Consider the following 15,380-nt stretch of genomic DNA (forward strand, 5'->3'; position numbering starts at 1 on the left):
TAGAAAAACAAAAGAAATTTAATAGAACATTGACACAAGGGCCGAACTTAACCAAAAAGTAAAGCATAAAACCTTAAGAACAGGGGCGCCTGGGTGGTTCAGGTAAGCATCTGACCCTTGATTTTGGCTCAGGTCACAATCCCACAGTTCGTGGGTTCAAGCCCTGCATCAGGCTCTGCGCTGACAGTGCAGAGCTTGCTTGGGATTCTCTCTCTCCTTCTGCCCTTCACCTGCTTGTGTGCTCTCTCTCTCTCTCTCAAAATAAAAAATAAAAAATAAATAAATAAATAAACTTAAAATGAATAAACTCTCAAAATAAATAAACTTTAAAAAACCACCTTAGGAACATGGCCCACCAGACATTGTACAAGGGTTCGAATTTCCTTACACCCTGGACAGCACTCACCATTTTCCATTTTCTTTTAAATTTTACATTAGAGCCCATCCCTAGTATGTGCGACATGGTATCTCGTCGCACATTGTGGTCTTGATTTGTATTTCCCTAATGTTTCATGATTTCAAGGTTCTTTTCATGTGCTTACTGGCCATTTGTCTATCTTTGGGAAAATATCTGTTCAAATCCTTAGCTCATTTTATTTATTTTTTTTTAATTTTTTTTTAACATTTATTTATTTTTGAGACAGAGAGAGACAGAGCATGAACGGGGGAGGGGCAGAGAGAGAGGGAGACACAGAATCGGAAGCAGGCTCCAGGCTCTGAGCCATCAGCCCAGAGCCCGACGCGGGGCTCGAACTCACGGACCGCGAGATCGTGACCTGAGCCGAAGTCGGACGCTCAACCGAGCCACCCAGGCGCCCCACCTTAGCTCATTTTAAAACTCGGTTATTTGTCTTTCCATTGTTGAATTTCCAACGTTTGTTATATATTCTTGACGCTAACCCTGTAAAATATATGATTTGCAAATATTTTCCTTGTGATTTGCTTCTTCGCTTTTCTTGATAGTATTCTTTGATGCACAGTTTTTCATTTTGATGAAGCACAATTTACCTATTTTTTCTTTTGTTGCTTGTGTTTTGGTGTCATATCTAAGAAACTGTTTTCTAATCCAAGGTCATTGAGATATACAACTATGCTTTCTTCTAAGAATTTTATACTTTTAACTCTTACATTTAGGTCCTGGATCCATTTTCTTTTTCTTTTCTTTTTCTTTTTTTCTTTCTTTCTTTCGTTTATGTTTATTTACTTTTGAAAGAGAGAGAGAAACAGAGCATGAGCGGGGGAGAGGCAGACAGAGAGGGAGACACAGAATCCGAAGTAGGCTCCAGGCTCTGAGCTGTCAGCACAGAGCCTGATGTGGGACTCGAACTCACCAACTGTGAGATCATGACCTGAGCTGAAGTCGGACGCCCAATTGACTGAGCCACCCAAGCACCCACCACCCTCCCCTTTTTTTTTGAGAGAAAGACAGTGAGAACATGTGTGAGCAAGGGAGGGGCAGAGAGAGAATCTTAAGCAGGCTCCACACTGGGCGGGGCTCAGTTTCATAACCATGAGATCATGACCTGAGCCGAAATTAAGAGTTGGACGCTCAACCCACTGAACCACCCAGGCACCGCACCCCCCTTTTCTGGATCCGCTTTTTAGTCAATTTTTGTATGTGGTATGAGGTAGGACTCCAAATTCATTCTTCTACATATGGCTATCTAGTTGTCCCTGCATCATTTTGTTGAAAAAACTATTCTTTTCCCATGAAAATGGTCTTGGCACCCTTCTCAAAATTCAACTGATGCAATAACATCAAAGAAATAGAATACTTGAGAATAAACTCAACTAAAGAGGCGAAAGCCTGTACACTGAAAACTACACATTGCTTAAAGAAATTAAAGAAGACACCAATAAAAAGACATCTTATAGTCATAGATCACAAGACTTAATGTTATTAAGATGCCAATACTACCCAAAGCAAATCTACAGATTTGATGCAATCCCTAACAAAATTCCAATGCCTTTTTTTTTTTTTGCAGAAATAGAAAAACCCATCTTAAAATTCATACAGGATCTCCCAAATGATATTGAATAGCCAAAATAATTTTGAGAAAGACGAACAAAGTTGTGGGTTTTACCTTTCTGATTTCCAAACTTACTACAAAGCAACAGCAATCCAACAATGCGGTACTGGGAGAAGTCAGACATCTAGACTGAATAGGGAGCCCAGAAATAGACTCTCATATACGTGGTCAAATGATTTTTGATGAGGGAGCCGGGACCATTCAGTGAGGAAAGAACAATCTTTTCAACAAATGGTTTTGGGAAAATTGGATATCCACATGCAAAAGATGGGAGTTTGACCCTCACGTTATACCATATACAAAGATTAACTCAAAACGGATAAAAGACCCAAGCTACAGTTTAGTAAGAACTAACACTATAAAACTCTCAGAAGAAAACCTTCATGACATTGAATTTGGCAGTGAATTTTTAGGATATGACACCAAAGACACACACGACAAAAGGAAAATGGTAAATGGGACTACGTCAAGATTAAAAATTTAATGTGAGGGGCGCCTGGGCGGCTTAGTCGGTTAAGCGGCCGACTTCAGCTCAGGTCATGATCTCGCGGTCCGTGAGTTCGAGCCCCGCGTCAGGCTCTGTGCTGACAGCTCAGAGCCTGGAGCCTGTTTTGGATTCTGTGTCTCCCTCTCTCTGACCCTCCCCCGTTCATGCTCTGTCTCTCTCTGTCTCAAAAATAAATAAACGTTAAAAAAAAACAACAAACTTAATGTGAATCAAAGGAGGTGATCAACAGGGTAAAAAAGGCAATCCACAGGATGGGGACGCAAAATAAATGGACAAGCGAAATGAATGACAGATAAAGGGGTAAACAAAATGTGGTAAACAATACCGTTCAGCCTTGAAAAGGAAGGAAATCCTCTCACGTACTACAATACGCCTGAACCTTGAGGGCATTACATTAAGTGAAATAAGCCACAAAAAGACAAATACTGGATGATTCCAGTTACATGAGGTCCCTAGAGTAGCTGAATTCATAGAAAGTAGAATGATGGTTGCCAGGGGCTGGGGGCATGTGGATGTGGGAAGTTATCGTTTAATAGGTAGAGAGCTTCAGTGTTGCAAGATGAAAAAAGTTCTGGAGACGAACGGGAAGTATGGCCACACAACAACGTGAGTGTATTTAATACCTTTGAACCGTACGTTTAAAAATGGTTAAGATGGGGGGCACCCGGGTGGCTTAGTCGGTTAAGCGTCTGACTTTGGCTCAGGTCACGATCTCGAGGTTTGTGAGTTCGAGCCCCGCGTCGGGCTCTGTGATGTCAGTGTGGAGTCTGCTTCAGATCCTCTGTTCCCCTCTCTGCCCCTCCCCCACTTGCGCTCACTCTCTCTCTCTCTCAAAATAAATAAATAAACTTTAAAAAGACGGTTAAGATGGTGAATTTTATGTTGTATGTGATTTACTACAATTAAAAAATATATTTAGGGGCGCCTGGGTGGCTCAGTCGGTTAAGCATCCGACTTCGGCTCAGGTCATGATCTCACAGTCCGTGAGTTCAAGCCCTGTGCTGACAGCTCAGAGCCTGGAGCCTGCTTCAGGTTGTGTCTCCCTCGCTCTCTGCCCCTCCCCACTTGTGCTCTGTCTCTATCAAAAATAAATAAACGTATAAAAATTTTTAAAAATATTTAAATCAATTCACCATACATGTATGGGTTTGAGAAACTTTTTTTTTTAAGGACATTTTTCAAATGCTCAAAGAGTATACCGTTCTTTGTTCCAATAAGTGGCCATACCTTGCCAGCCCGTCTCAGGATGTGGCGACCTCCAACATTTTAGCAGCTTGGCTAGCCACAAGAATTACCTCTCTCCCGTTCCACGCGGTCCCAATGCCACACTGTCAGTTATGGGACACCGACCTCTCACCCCTGTCCCAGCTAGAGCAATCGGGCTTAACCCCCAGGCATTTGGATCTGGAGGGAGTCATCAATGCAAAAGAGCAGGGATTCATGCCCTGAGAACCACACTGCAATGTCAAGGCCTTGTGGGATTTCTGAGAAACACACCCCATCTGCCCAGCTCTGAGAGCGGCAGAAAGCCTTTGGGATATTCGCTTACGGGTTCAGTCCGGCAACATCTACTAATGACCCTTAAATCCTGTGCAAATATATTTGAAGTGGCCCCGGGGGTTAAGAATCTGACCATTGTTTCTCCAGCAACAGCACTTCTGCCCCACAGCCTGAGGGATTTTCCGTTCTGCTTGCTATTAAATATTTGGTTATCGCATATTAATATACATCAGAAAGGACACCCTCTTTCAGCCTGTTTGGGTCACAGGATTGCAAAGTGGTACTTATCTTCTGGAAAGGGATCAGACAAAATACGTCAGGAGACACAGAAATATCCCCTTTCTGGGAAAATAGATAATCCTAAATACAGAAAAGTCGATTGGGGCAGGATGTTCAATGTCCACGGTGACACAACCGTCTGCCTTGTAACCCTCCAACCTCTGACTGGGGGACTCGTGACATAATCAGCCTCTTTCTGCCTAGGGTGGATCCTCAATGTGTCGCTCTAAAGATTTAGGATGCTAACAGATTCCCTCTCCTAGGGATGAAGATAGAGAAGGGAAAGAAGCTGACAGGGCCGGAGAATCCCATCCACCATCCTGACAATAGTGAAAACATTATAAACCATCAGATGTTTCAAATGCCCTCTTGCATAGCCAGAGCAGGATCCCAGGAGCTGGGGCTAGACAGGGGAGTTACTCTAAGCAACAAAGCATCAGATCTAAGCAGGGCAGGCCAAGGCCAAGGTCCAGTTGTAGAGAAGCATTCTGGATTGCCTGTTTGTTTCAATTGGGTATGGGTGTGGGGACACAGTGTGCTAACGGCGGGGCGGGAGTGGTGGTCAGAAGGCAATAGTCAACCCTTAAGGAAGCCATGGCCCGTCATCTCAATGGCCCTGGCAGCCACTGGGAATAATGGCTACGAAGGTCCCTGTAGCACCGTGAAAAATGCTTATGTTATCACGGAGAATACATAACTTTGTGGGCCTATATCACACACATACTCATGCAAAGGAAGCAAGACTAGGGCTTGTGCTGACTGGGACGGGTGGGACTGTGGGTGGGTTCATTTGTCCTGTATTTTAAAATAAAATCATGGCACAAATCAGGAGATAACTGAGTCACTATGTCATCCAGCAGCCCTCAGACCCCTTGGGAGAAGCCCACGGCAAGCCGAATTCGCACACCACGGCCGAGAAGGTCTGGGATGGCTGAGAGTCTCTCTCTCTCCCTCTCCCGGGACCCTGAGCCCCACTCTTTGGGGGACCAGGCGGGGATTAGGGGCAGATGTTGAAGCTGGCAAGGCCCGGCTGTGTGGAAGCCAGCGTGCTGTGGCTCCTGTCCTGGTTCCAGCTCCCTGGCTGTCCGTCTAAAGCAGCCCTGAGGCCGGTCGGCCCTGCCCCACACATGCCCACATCCCCGGCCAATCAGGCCCCAGGGACCTCCAGGACAGCATCTTCCTCACCGATGTGCTGGAGAAAGAATCTGCTTCCTGTTCCAGCTCCTCGGGAGACCCGCGTGGGAGGTCCTCAGAGCACGGGCTGCGGTGGCACCCCACCCATGGATGGCCCTGAGCCCACCCACCATCCACTCATTTCTTCCCAGCTGCTTCCTTCTCAGAGTTCTCAGCATTCCCGGGACGGCAAGGAGACTTTCTTGGGGCCAAGGCGTCGCTGGGCCTCCGTGTCCAGGCCAGGCCCCTGGCAGGGCTCCACACCTAACCTCTGCGCTTACCCCGGCTGCCGTTCCCCTGGTGCTCCCCCGGTAGCCCTTTAGGAAATGTGGGAACATTTAAATCCCATTCAGGGCTTTCAGTGAAAGCAATATATGATCTCTAGGGACTTATAAATAGTTTGACAGTAATTATCGTTAATAAACTAGGTAAAAGTCATTAATTTTTTGGTTCGAAAAAACAAGAAGTTTCCTCTATTAAAGAATCCAACTCAGGGACACGCGGGTGGCTCCTCCCATTAAGCGTTGGACTCTTGGTTTCGGCTCAGGTCGTGATTTCACAGTTCGTGAGTTCAAGTCTCACGTCAGGCTCCGAGCTAACAGTGTGGAGCCTGCTTGGGATTCTCTTTCTCTTCCTTTGCCCCTATTCGTGCTGTCTCTCTCTGTCTCAAAATAAACACACACACAAAAAAAAATGATAAAGAATCCAACTTAAACTATAAAAAACACATTCAGCCCCCTCAGAGTCAACCCAGTGTGGTCAACTGCCTACGTCAGAAACACTCATGGCGTTTGGTAAAAATTGCAGATTCCTGGGCTCAGCTCCAGAATCAGAATCTTAGGGAGGTGAGGGCTGGGAACCTGAATTTTTAAAAAATGTGTATTTTAAGAGAGAGAGAGAGAGCGTGAGCAGGGGTGGGTCAAAGAGAGAAGGAGACACCAATCCGAAGCAGGCTCCAGGCTCCGAGCTGTCAGCACAGAGACCTACACAGGGCTCGAACCAATGAACCCTGAGATCATGACCTGAGCAGAAGTCAGAAGCTTAACCAACTGAGCCACCCAGGCACCCAGGGAACCTGAATTTTTAACAAGCTCCTGTGGTCATTCTGGAGGACAGCAAAATGAGTAGCTGAGTGGCTTCCCTGCTGAGGGAGTCTGGCTCCCTCCCCTAAACCCCACACCCTGAGCTGGGCACTGGCCGGCCCGCACGCACCTCGGGGTCCCCAAGAGACCCTGAGAACCTGGGGGTGTGGACGACGCAGCAGGCAGTGGGAGCTGTATTCCGGGTTTATGCCAAGTTCTCTAGAAGCACGGGAGAGAGCGGGACTCCGAGAGAAGAAAGACGTCTAGGAGAAAAGGTCTCCAGGGCCACATCACGAAATGGCCGTAGAGTTGACCAGGGAGCAAGGCTGTTCCAGATCAAGGGCGCAGCGTGAACGGTTCGGGGCCAGGGCCCGGGGAGGGGGTGGGGTGAAGCAGGGGCGGCTGGGGAGCTGCAGGGAGGCAGGAGAGGGGTGGTTGGGGGGTGGGGGAGGGCAGCTCCACGCGTTGGTTTGGCTGAGCTGAGAACCCCCTTCCCCAGGGGGTCTGGGGCAGAGTTGCTCCGAAGAGGAACTTCCAGGAGATTTGGAAAAGAGAAGCAGCATCACGGCTTTCAGAGGGTTGTCTCCACCGCTGTCTCCAGAGGCAGGGGCCTCCCCCCACCGGAGCCAGCTGGTTTGTCCTCGCGCTTTTCTGCTCCCTGTCCCGCCCGAGGGCCTTGCTGGGCAACGGCCCCCACAGGCCTCTCCATCGGCTCCCTGCACGCCTCCCCCTTGGGCAGATGGACGCGCTTGGCGTCTCACATTTCCCTGCAAGCTCCAGCTTGTCACCCGGGCAGGACTTTCTCTGATTGTCCGACTCTCCTTGCTGAACGTTATTCAGCCTGTCCCACGTTTGGGTAAGGTCTAATGCCTATAATAATTCCCTTATTCCCATATAGGCTGCTTCCCTGGCTGGCCCCTTTCCAAACAGTCCTTGTCATGAATCTTTTTAAGAGCAGGAAAACCCTTCTGTGTAAGCATCTTACACACACACACACATACACACACAGATGCACACAGCTCATCTGGGGTAGATCTCTTACTATCCAGGGCTGAAGAAGGAGAGGTCCCTCTCACCCTCACATGGTAGGAGAGCTGTGCCCTCTTTCCCGCCACCTGCCGGGGACAGGAGGGTGGGGAGGCCTGGGTGGTCCAGTCCTTCACTGGCGGGCCATCCTCAGCTTCAGATCCTCTCCAGAAGCTTGGAGGGCTGTCCTCTGATGTGTCCTTCTGAAACGCAGTCATGGCTGCTTGAAGACAAGATCAGACCACAGGTTGCCTAGGGCCCCTCTTTTCCCAGAAGCCTCTAAACTCAAATCAGTTTCCCTCCCGGGAGATCAGATCTTCCTCGCCGGGATTTCGAGCTAAAGATGGTCCAATTTCTATCCTTCAAGGCTGACTTCTGCAAGTTAAGTCACAGGATTTTCACATCAGGGGCTTCTCTGCAGTCCTGAGCATGACAGCCAGCCCCCGTCCTTGCCACCTGGCGATTCAAGAGCACTGTACCGAGAGCAATATGGGAGAAACTACATCGTGCCATGAGAATACGGGGGAGGGCCCTCACCTAGGCTGGGAAGCCGAGAGGGGGCTTCCGGGAGGAAGTGATGTAAGCCGAGGCAGGAGCAGCGGGGGGGGGGGGGGGCCCGGAAAGGCTTTCAGGTGGGGAGTGAGCTGCATGAAGGCAGGAGGTATGGGAGAGGAGGGGCTGCGGGGAACTAAGTGGTGCCCAGTGAGGCACCTGGAAGGCGGTGGGAAGAGAAGGAGCTGGAAAGCTGGGAGATCTGATCAGGTTGAGCTGAGGGCTCTCTATTCTGGGGCCACAGTCAGCAGAGGAGGGGCAGGGTCAGATTCTGCTCCTTTGGGACGACGGGCTTGGAGGAGGTGTGTCCGGAGGCCAGAAAACCTCAGAAGCCAAGACAAGGGAAAGGTGGCTGAATCAGGGGGCAGCCCTGGAGAGAGAGAAATGGATTCGAGGGTCATACGGCCGCTGGGAGATGGGGGAAAACCATGTACGTGGTGGTCGGTGGGTTGGATGCAGGGGATGAAGGGGGAGCAGGAGGAGCCGTGGGGGATCCCAGGTGTCTGGCTGGAGCCCCTTGAAGGGCTGGAGGCACCCAGTTGGTCGGCCGAGCGGAAGCTACAGTGTGAACAGTATTGTTGGTAAGGTGAAGTCTCTAACGAAGGCGTGACTATCAGGAAAAAAAAAAAAGGGAAAATAAGATGATTGAGGGGAGGGAAGCATTTCGCGCCTGAAGAGACTAAGAATGAGAACTAGAAAAGCTGAAAACGTGTTTCCGGGTCTGGGGTCTCTCACCCCTGCGCCAGAAAGAGGGTCATGTGGACCGACGGAGGCGCAACGGCGTTTGGGGTGTGGTATTTAAGCGATGGCTGCAGTGGTGGGCTAGGCAAGGCCCACGGCCACTTCCCCTTGCTGGTTCACTAACTCGGCAAACACCTACAAAGCACCTGCTTGCCACGTGCCTGGCCCCGTGGTCTCAGCACAGGGCACACGGCCCTCAGGCCCTGCCCGATAGAGCTTCTGATTGGGTGCGAGAAGCAGACATGAGGCGACCCTGATACGAAATGACAAATCGTGATAAGCGTTGGTAAAGAGAAGAGTGGGGTCCTGTTTCGGATGGGGACAGGCCTCCAAGGAGGTGACATCTGAGCTGAGATTGGAAGGCACAGGACTCAGGAAGAGCATTCCAGGCGGTGGGAATAGTGTCTCCCTCCCAGTGCTTTCGAGGAATGAAAACAGAGGCACTGTGGGTGGAGGGGGGCCAGAGCTGGGTGAGGGTTGGGGACACCGATGGGAGATCGGCTGGAGAGGCGGCGGGCGCTGGCTGTGCTGTTTGGAATATTTTAGCCAAGTCCGGGCCAAGTGATTCCTCAGGGCCCTCGTTACCCCAAGTTTCAAGGACATTTTTTCAGAGTCATCCTGAGCCCTTCTGTCATAACAGGCTCTGGAGTCTGTTTCCATCACCAGCTCTCCTCTGAGAAGAGGGGGCACTCGGGCTCTCACGAAACAGGTGACCCGGAAGATGCCCCTTGGTGCCCTGCCAACCGCCGGGCAACATTTTTAGAAAAGTTCCCTTTTAAACTCAACTTCTCTTAGCCAAATTGACCGGGGAAAGATAAGTCCCTACAAATAGCGATCGCCAGTGCATAAGGAGAGTCATTATCTTAAATTGAGGCTGGCTTCTAAGAAAAAAAGAAAAAAACCCCGCCCGCCACTGGCCAAAACCTCACCCCCACCCACCCCCGGCACAGACGTGAGCGCGGTGGCTCCATCACCCTCCTTGCAAGGACAGGGCCCGACATGGGCCTCTGTGTAAAGGGAAGGAAACAGGCAGAGGAAGGAAGGCCAGAGATTAGAGAAGTTGACAGATGTAAATAGCCTCAGAGGAGCCACACTGTCCCAGCGTTGCTCCCCAGGGAGCCTTTTGTACCAAGGAATCTGGTTGCCTGAATGAAAAATGATATCATTTATTTCTTTAGTCAGAGCTGAGCTGTTTTCTTCAGACACAGAAATAACTCAACACCGCAACACCAAATTGTTGGCCAAGTGCTAGAGGTATCTGTAATTTGGGCGCTTGGTAACATCCTAGGTAAAGGGCCAAGGACTTGGTTTCTTGGGAGGGGCCCTGCTCCCCGCAACAATGTTGCAAAGCTCAGAGGGACAGGGAATGAAAGAAAAGCTTTTGCAAAAGTCCCAGAACTCTAGCGTGCTGTGGAGCTGGAAGGGAGCTGGACTTTTCATCACTGCTGCTCAAACCATGCTCCGCCGACCAAACATCCATTCATTCAACAAATATCTACTGAGCGCTGACTGGTCCAGCCTGTGCAAAGGCACGGGGGCCACAAATGTGCAAAAGCTGGGGCCCTGCCCTGGAGAGACCCAACCCAGAGGGGAGGCAGCCAAGTTCAGCCCGTGTGGCAGTCCCTGGGATGCAGTGGTCTGCCCCCACGGAGGAGGCAGCGTTCGAGTTGACTGGAAGACAAAGAGGACTTTCCAGACCAGCGAAGTGGAAAGAGAGTGTCCTAGATGGACCGAACAGCATGTGCGGAAGCACAGAGGCTTTGAAATTACACCCGACTCTTTGGCAACTAAAAGAAATACAATATTGCAGGGAATAAAGTGTTAAGGAGGCCAGTGGTTGACGATGTGACTGGACAGGTAGGCAGGAACCGGATCCTATCTTTGTGAGCTCAGGAATTCAGAGTTTATCTTTTCGGTAAAGGGGGCCAAGGAGGAATCTTCAGCAGGGAAGTGATACGATTAGATTTTTGTGTTAGAGTACTCACTCCTTTCTGTCTTGAAACTCTACCATACATCACATTGGAAAACTAATGCAGGCAACTTCTTTACGGCATTGTTTGTAAGAGTGAGAACACTGGAAACAAAATAGATGTCCAGGAGTAGAAAAATGGAAAAACAAATACTGGTGGAATTATAAAATGTCATAGGGCTCAATAGTTAGCATGGCTCGATCTTAAAAGCATGATTTTGAGTGAAAAACAGGTGAGTTTCAGATTATGTATGGTATGGTAAAATGTGTGTAAAATTGAAAACCACACACGTTTGTATATCGTTATGAAGAATATATGTGTAGAAAAGCATAGAAACATGGATTGGTGCTTCTGGAGAGTGAGGGAAAGGCATGGGGAAGGGGAGAAAGACCAAGAGACATTTATCTAGAATGTTCTATTTGTTTTTATGTACAAAAGAAACAAGGGAGCAAAAGCAGTAAATTTCCTGCATTTAAAAAACTTTGAACTTTGGTTTTTAAAAAACCAAAGATCCATCTGGTGGTCCTGTAGAGGATGATACGGGAGAGGCTGAGAGAAGGGAACCCAGGCTGGCCTCGCTGCCTCCATACGGCTCCTCCTGGTTGGGGGCGAGCTGGGGGCAGATCCGAGGACCCCCAGAGGGGAATGCACAAGGAAACACCCCACCTTCTTGGGCTGCTTTCAGCCTCGGGACAGAGCTGATATGCAATTCTGGCCTCTTGGCTGGTGTCCCTGGAAGACACGGCCACTGCTCGTCCTGTCCAGCTCACTGACAGGAATGTTCTTCAACAGTTCAAAGAAGTAAGAATGAATCCTTCCAGAAGGAATTCGTTTTTAGACAACTACTTACCACTCAGATCTCCACCCCCTGACCTAGTGGGAGCAGGAGGAGCATGTATACATCTACATATGTTTATGTGTCTGGGCTAGAGCCATGGCAGAAAAGAACAATCAATGCATTTACGTTTGTGCTTTCCTGGGCCAAGCTAATCCTTGCTTCCATCGGAGCCTGGATTTTGTGAGCATCCAGTAAGGGAAAACTGACTTTTCTGCAATTACATACAAATCTCATAACTTAGGTGTATCCTAGAAGGAATACATTTGCCCAAAGCCCACAGCCTTACTGAAACAAACCTATCATGCTTTTTTTTTAAGTTTATTTATTTATTTTGAGAGGGAAAGAGAAACAGCACCAGCTGGGGGGTGGGGGGCAGAGAGAGAAGGAGACAGAGAATCCCAAGCCGGATCCGTACATTTAGCGCAGAGCCCAACACAGGGCTCGATCTCACAAACCATGAGATCACATGACCTGAGCTGAGATCAAGAGTCAGATGCTTAACTGACTGAGCCACCCCGGTGCCCCTATCATGCTTTTTAAGAACAGAGGCATCCATAGCTACATATTTAATAATATGCAAATTATTCTTCTTGGGAGGGGAGGGAGGGCATCCCTTGGTCTTTAATATATAGAACCAGGAGAACATACCAAAGAGAGACTCACTGTCTTTTACACACACACACACACACACACCTCCCCACTATAATTATAATTACCATGCTGGTTTCCAGATCAGGGGTTAATAGCCTTGGCATGGAGACGCCTGAAAGGCACCCAAGACAATTAGTGGTGTCCCTTCACCACCCCCCTACATGCTGTCAGAGCCTTTGCATCCCCCAGGTCCCTGTGTGGCTCACTCCCTTGCTGCACTTAAGTCTCGGCTCAAATGCCACCTCCTCAGAGAGGCCTGACCCGGCCACCTGGCTCTCTATCTGCTTACAGAGCTTTATTATTTTTTTTTTTTACAGAACTTTTCATTGCTGGGCATTATGCTGTGCATTTCTTTGTTTTCCAGCATCCGTCTCCCTGCCCTAGACCGTGAGCTTCATGAGACTTCGTCATCACAATAACACGTCCGGAGCCTGGGGCGGTGCCTGGCACACAGCTGGCATTCCGTCCATCATAGTGGGACGAATGAATGATCATCCCTCTTTTTCTCTCCATGCCTACTTCTCCTTTCCCTGACTTCCTCTCCTGCCCCATCTCTCCTGCCTCCGTCTTAAATCTGCTGGCAGGATCAGCCCTCAGGAAGTTGTGAGGCAGGTGAGGTTCTTGGCTCCTCTCCTCATGTCCCTTGCCCAGCCTCCCTCCTGAGTCCCTGTCTCCCACCTGACAGCTCCGGCCTTCTCGGTGGGCAGGACTCAAGCTCAGGCCCGCCCGATGATTGTAGGAAGTTGGGGAGTGGGGCTGGAGGGAAGAGTGTAAGAAACGTAGGGCTCAGTCTCCAAGGCAGCCCTGCCAGGTCACAGAGCACAGAAGGTCATCCGGGGCACCCGTTAGCACCCAGGACCCAGCTTCTCGCCTTTCGCCAAGGAGTCAGCACTGCCATTGTAGGGACGCAGCCCCTTCCTCCTTGCCCCTGGGTGCGTCCTCTCTCCTGCCCCGATAGACAGTGTCTGACTCTGCCCCACCCCCACACCGCTGTTCCTTCAGGCTTCTGCTGCTTTGTGTAATAAGCTGGGATAGAGAGATCTAGCTGTGTGCCTGGTTCCACGCCAGCATCACCCCCCGCACCTGGTGTGTGTGCACCCCCCAACCCCAGCTCTTTTTCTTCCGCTGCCTCTCCTCTCTGCCCCTCCTCGTCCTGGCAGCCTGCAAAGCTCAGCTCGGCTGGACCCCACCACTACCTTGCTCCCTGGAAACCCACGCCCCCTCGGGTCTCTACCACTCTGGCTGCAGATGATCACATACTCCATGGCGGTATTTTCCACTTGATTCCCCAAGCAAGATTACAAACTGCTTGAGAGTCAGGGCTGTGTCTTAACCTCAGAGACCTAATCTGCAAGGGCGGACTCAAGCTACTTCTTTTCCCCAGAAGCCAGATACCCTCCTCCCTCTTCCCAGCATCATCCATACATCCCAGTCCGTTCTATCCAACCTGATCTCACAGAAGAAGAAATCCTGGATAAACTGAACAACTGTGTAACCACAAGGCACACAGGCGCCTACTGTATGCTGGGTCCCAGCGGTGCTCTGGTGAGCAGCAACAGACCAAGAATCCCTGCTTTCCTGGGTCCTCCAGTCGGGGGGAGGGGAGAAATTAAGCAAACACTTACATGATTAAATCTATCACTGTGTGACTACTAAGGTGAGTCCTTGGAAGGAAGGGAGCGTTGCTCATGAAAGATGAAGCATGGTTTCGTTGGTCAGGGGAAGTGACACTTGTCTGAGGCCTGCGGGACAGACAGGCCTTGAGGAGGTACGCAAGGGACTTTCCAGAGGGGCCAGCATTTGAAAAAAGGCATCTGAGCCCCAGCCTTTCCACAGAAAGCTGTATCTCTTATACTTGCGTCTATAATAGCCATGTAATTTGTTGCTCGAACAGGATATTTCTGAGGGTAAATGTGGGAGCTATTAATAATTTCACTGGGCCAATAGGTGTCAGTGCCTGGGCAAATCGGGCGCATGGTTCCATTAGTTAAGAGTGACAATCCCACCGCCTCCTGCCCCTCTAGCAATGAAAGGAACTTCCAACTATCGGGGTGGAAGCCGCCAGAAGCCTGAGGTTCACCTGCCGGTGGACAAGGGAGAAGACAGAGGGTGCACTCTAGGAACATTGTGGGGGGTGGGGGGCAGGGAAGTTTACACAGGCCCCAGAGCTAGAACCAATGATCAGGAACTAGGGCAGACCCGCGTCAGGGAACAGGTGGGAGGTGGGCGGTGACACCAGTTTCCAAGGGCAATGACTCCAAGCTTGGCGTGTGAGCTCTCCGCCCTCTCCAGCTGCCCAGGTCCTGCCTGCTTCAAGGAAAATGGGGAAGTTTGGGTTCCTGTGGCTTCTTTGAGTTTCTTTTCCTTTACCTCCTTGTGCAAAGGTGGCCTGATTTGTACTTGGAGTGCGGGTAGAGCCTGATGGATTGCATGTGTGTGTGTGTGTGTGTGTGTGTGTGAGAGAGAGAGAGAGAGAGAGAGAGAGAGACCTGTTTCCCTCTGCCCCTCTGTCTGACTCTCAAGACTATTAATACAAACTGTACCGCCAGAACACATGCTCCCCACGGCAGAACGCCCCCCCCCCCCCCCCCCCCCCCCCAGCTGAGCCTGTTGTCTGTTCTGTTTCTGATCGGCGCCAGGCTCATAGACCCCATGTAGGTAGAATATAACTTTCCATAAATAACCCCTAGCCCGACCTACAATTTAGGCTTTGGGTTTTTTTTTTCCCCCTCGTGGTAATGAGATTATAGCCTGGGCTGATCCCTCCTGGTCCTGGGGTCCCAGAAAGCGGACCCTAGGTCTATCTGGGGTTGGACATTGCTTGAAATTCCCCGGCTCCCCCACGCTGCCTGGCACATGGTGAGGGCTCAGTGCATGTTGAGGAATGTGGTGGACCGAGTCTCATGCCCCCTCGCACGACCACGCACCTTCAGCCTCAGTGCCTTTGTTTGGGCCAATGCCCTCTGCTTAGAATGCCTGTGCCTCCTTCCCCACCGGGCAAACTTCTAGGCAGCACCCACCTCTGCGACA

The sequence above is a fragment of the Herpailurus yagouaroundi genome, unplaced genomic scaffold (genome assembly GCF_014898765.1).
Source record: "Herpailurus yagouaroundi ecotype Mexico unplaced genomic scaffold, PumYag 189, whole genome shotgun sequence".
NCBI classification, from domain to species: Eukaryota; Metazoa; Chordata; class Mammalia; order Carnivora; family Felidae; genus Herpailurus; species Herpailurus yagouaroundi.